Raw genomic sequence first — 5000 nt, forward strand, 5'->3', positions numbered from 1 at the left:
ATCTTAGTTAGAACATGATAAGTTTGTCTTTGAGTACCTTGGAAAGCTAATAACACGTATTATTATGGAATAAAAGGTGAATTCTTCATTTCTTGTGTGTGTGTGTGTGTGTGTGTGTGTGTGTGTGTGTGTGTGTGTGTGTGTGTGTGTGTGTGTGTGTGTGTGTGTGTGTGTGTGTGTGTGTGTGTGTGTGTGTGTGTGTGTGTGTGTGTGTGTGTGTGTGTGCGTGTGTGTGTGTGCATGTGTGTGTGTGTGTGTGTGTGTGTGAGAGAGAGAGGGTTTATGTATGTGGACATGCATATGTGTGAGTTTGTGTGTGCTTCTGTTTGCATGTGTGTTGGCGTGTGTGTGTGAGTGTATGTGTCTGACTGCCAGCGCATAATGTGTGTGACCTTTTATTACAGTAGTGTTGGGGCCTATAGGGATAAGCTGCTTTCTTCAGGAGAGACACCTCTGCAGGAACAGAGAGAGAGAGAGAGAGAGAGAGAGAGAGAGAGAGAGAGAGAGAGAGAGAGAGAGAGAGAGAGAGAGAGAATATATATATATATATATTGGTGTTTATATATATATTTCTTTTTACCCTTGAAGTTTGATAAGCAGGTCAATGCTGTAGTAAAAGACAGCTCCAATCATTGCCAGAAATCAAGCATTTCCTCTCATCCAAAGATCTTGAGAAAGACATCCATGCCTTCATCTCCTCTCTCCTAGACTGCTGCAACTCTGTCAGTAGTCATCCCTGTCCCACCTGCAATGCAGCAGCCAGACTCCTGACAGGTACTGTTCTAGCCTCTTTCCACTGGCTACTGGTATAGTATAATATTATAGTATATAGTATTTTTAAAGTCTACATCACAGACCTCGTAAGTCGTAACCCCCTATTCCACCACCAGGCCCCTCGGGTTGGCTGACTTACTTGACCGGAGGGAAGGTAGTTGAGCAAAGGTTTTATGTAGATGAGGAGGAAATTCCATCTTCCATCTCCATCATATAGGGACAAGCCAGTGAAAAGTTTGGGTAGGTGGTATAATGAGGAGTAGAATGATAGTGAACAGATAGAGCAACATAGGAAATATGTTGTATGGGGATAGGAAGGATAGAGAAGTCGGGGCTTCCAGGCAAGTTGAAGTTATTATTAGTGGTATTAGTAGTGTAGCATTGTGTGGGAAATGCATTCTCCAGCTACCAGTAACTAGTTCAACAGAGGGGGCTTAAGTGTGTGAAGGTGAGAACAATGTTGTTGATATCAGGGAGCAAATTATACAGTAGTTACACCAAGCATTTACACCAGGTGTTGCAGGGCCAAGGCTAAGAGAATAGCCAAAGACTCTAGTCACCCAAACAACTGCCTCTTTGCACTGCTGCGGTCAGGCAAGCGCTACCGGAGTGTCATGGCCAGTACAGAGAGACTTGGAAGGAGCTTCTAGGCCATTATGATGCTCAATGACTCTATGTAACATTCACATCCACATGCACACACTCACTTTAAACAAACACTCAACTTAGACACTTTAACACTACATTGTCGATTGTCGTTATAGGCCTACAGCCTATAATACATAATAGTACATAATACAACAAAAATTATGTAATGTAGTTTGGCATCTAACTGTTACAAATGTAACAGTAAAGTGCAATAGTAACATACAATGCACAGGTGATTAACACTTTGAGTGCCACGCCGGGTTTTCCTTTTTACCCCCTGAATGCCACCAATGTTAACGTTAATATCGCCTAATCTATGTTTTAAATTATGGCTCTAATCTGCCCATCGCATTATCAAAGACTATTTTCCAGTCAGTGCTGTCAAGGCAGATTGTTTTTTTATCGCGTCATTTCCGTTTCAGAGCATTTAGAAAAGCACCCGTTTTCAGATAAAAAACAGCCCATTCTGGACCATTCTATGAAAATCGTCTTTTACTGGAATATTCCACAACGTTGATATTCGTCGGCCTTTTTATGAATCGTTTTCAAATAAACGCTAGATGATCAATATTATACGTGCACGCAAGCACATTCGGGCCGCGCACGGATAATCGCCGCATTGATTTCCTCTCTGACTTTTACAGTGAAACCGAAAACACAAAACAGCCTATAACTTCATCAAAATTAGTCTGATTATCCTAACACTGATAACATAGAGTCCTTACCTGACATCAGATGGTATCCAACTGGTATATTCCAATTCCTGATCACCATTCGAAAAAATCGATAAGTGTATAGATCCAACGCGATACAGTAGAACTCCATGATCAGCGAGGCTCAGAGGATCCAGAATGAACTCTGGTAACCCCGGCTGGATCAGTGGACTGGAAAATGTGTAGTACCGGATTACTTTCCCCATCCATTTTCATTGAGTCCATTCCAAAATCCCTTATGTCATCTGGGAGACGACAGGGGGCGCTTTTTTCCACAATGATCGCCGGCGCCGCTCGGGTATACTCGGGTATGCAATATGATTTCAGATCGCTAAAAAAAAAAATAATAATAATTCCGGGAAATCTCGTGAGTGGCTTTCAACCACCTATAAATAAACCCGAGATATCTCGTGTGCGGCACGCAAAGTGTTAAACTGGGTATAAAATATATATATAAATAGTATTACTGATGAGTAATAGTGCTCATCAGATACATGTACAGAGTTGTAGTATATATACAGTGATACAGTTATAAAGACCCTATAGTAGTCATTCTGTAGAACATGACATCTTAGCGTGACATCTTATTTAGTAGTGTCAATGCGGGTACAAGGCCACCCAAAAAAAGCAGCATGGGACAGCATGTCAGGAGAGGAGCGCACCCACATATCTGTTCTGTAAGATGTAGGAGTTATGTACACCTCCTGGGAAGCGGGAGACCACGTTGAGCAGGTGGTTCTGGGCGTCGCCGATAGGGATGGGTACCGAATCCGGTACTTTTAAGGGTACCGACCGAATCACGTCGGTACTACCGAGTACCGATTCACGTGAGATCCACCGGTGCCACATTTCGGTACTCAGATGACGTCAACATTTTGTTTACCGCGAAACGAAACCTATGAAGTGTGCCGCACGTTCACACGCACAATACCCGCTTACCTAGGATTTGACTTGATTCAACAACAAAGCCGTCGGGGCAATGGCAAGCTGAAAATGGTCGCAAGTGTTGTTACACTTTACAAAGCTAGATGCAGACAACGCTCGCTGCAATATTATATATATATTAACAAATTGTTCTAAATAAATAATAATGCTAATCAACAATTTTAAGTTTGGAATAATTTTTTTTACAACTGAGGTAGATTAAATTTTTTGAGACTTAAGAAAAAGAAAACGTACCGATTTTAGGTACTGAATTTATCGATTCACAGGTATCAGTATCGGTTCAAATGTGAACGGTACCCAACCCTAGTCGCAGATGATTTGAACGTTGATGGAGTGGTTTTGATTTCTGGAAACGCATCTGGAGAGGGTGCCTTGATTCGCACGTGCCGAAGGTGAACAGGACTTGTGGTGGCACAGGGTTTGAGCGTCTGGTCCGGCTCCTCAGCGCTGCCTCCAGCGTATTGCACAGGTCTTGGCAGGTACTCATCGCTCTCTGCGAATAGGTCGTGATACTGGTCCTCACTCCTCAGTGCACGGTCAGCAATATCTTCCAGCAGCAGTAGATATTGTGTGTGTGTGTGTGTGTGTGTGTGTGTGTGTGTGTGTGTGTGTGTGTGTGTGTGTGTGTGTGTGTGTGTGTGTGTGTGTGTGTGTGTGTGTGTGTGTGTGTGTGTGTGTGTGTGTGTGTGTGTGTGTGTGTGTGTGTGTGTGTGTGTGTGTGTGTGTGTGTGCGTGTGTGTGTGTAGCTCCGTATGCATCCTCACCAAGCCACCTGCATCAGGCTGCTGCATCGTTGCTAATATGGAATCCGTTAAACGTATCCTTGGTGTCTGTTGTCATTTGTGTGGGTTCAACTCGTGAACAGTAATATTGTTCCCCAATACCCACGTCCTGTCTTCCCGTCTCCCTTAATCAATCCCTTTGTCCCCTGATCAATCATTCCTATCTACAGTCTTCCCGTCTCCCCTGATCAATCAGTCACCAGCCTTTTGTCTCTCACCACCAATACCTAAAACCCCCACTCAATTATTCATGAATTTATCATAAAAAAATTCAAACCTTAATTTATTCTCGAAAGGACAATTGAGGTCACCCTCATTTTCAATGCCGTCGAGACTTAGACATTTCAATGCATACATTTCTTACAATATAATAATAATAAATATTAATAACTCACTTTTCACACATGGACCACAGTCCAGAGTGCCCCACACTAAGTAGTCTAATATCAGCATACCGTTGACAGAATAAAAACAATGCATACATTTCAGACATACAAATAGGTATAAAAGACAATAAAAGTAGTGCAACGTAAACGTGCAGACTTAAGAACAGGCATAAAATACAATTGTACAATTGCACAATAAGTACAATGTTTCTCGAAGGCATGTGAACCCCCCCTGGAACAGCCAGTCCCCCAAACAACCCACCACATCCCCATCCAAGACATCCCCCCCCCCCCCCCCGATACCACCACATCCCCATCCAAGACATCCCCCCCCCCCCCCCCCCGATAAAGCCATGGCCGAAGGAAAACACAAACAGCCCGCGCGCCACTCACACTGCCAATGCACGGCGACAGGAATGCCACGCCCGCGGGCCGCCCCATCTCCCTCAGTCCCGGCGACCTCGCCACCACAAGGAACCGAATACCGAATACCCACCGAACCCCATGCCCCCACCCAGGCCGCCTGGGAGAAATGCGAGGCCCTGTGCGAGATTTAAACGCGAGTCCCCCCCCCCCCCCCCCCCCCAAAAGGTAAAACATTTTTATTTCTTTCATACAGTCAACATATTCTTAAATAATTGCGCTGCCCGAGGCTGGGCATGATACAGTCAACATATAGCAAGAGAGAGAGCGAGAGAGAGCTCCCGTTCTACAGTCAATATACAGTGTTATCGCTGCACAGACCCGGCAAT

The 5000-nt window shown here is 44.2% G+C and overlaps 1 protein-coding gene across 1 annotated transcript in view; it reads right to left on the minus strand.

The window, feature by feature from the left end:
* Positions 1-5000, minus strand: part of cUnh8orf34 (chromosome Un C8orf34 homolog) — a gene marked incomplete at both ends in the record, with an annotated part of 268122 nt that overhangs the window by 134942 nt on the left and 128180 nt on the right.

This window comes from Notolepis coatsorum, assembly GCF_963971535.1.
Source record: "Notolepis coatsorum genome assembly, chromosome: 12".
NCBI classification, from domain to species: Eukaryota; Metazoa; Chordata; class Actinopteri; order Aulopiformes; family Paralepididae; genus Notolepis; species Notolepis coatsorum.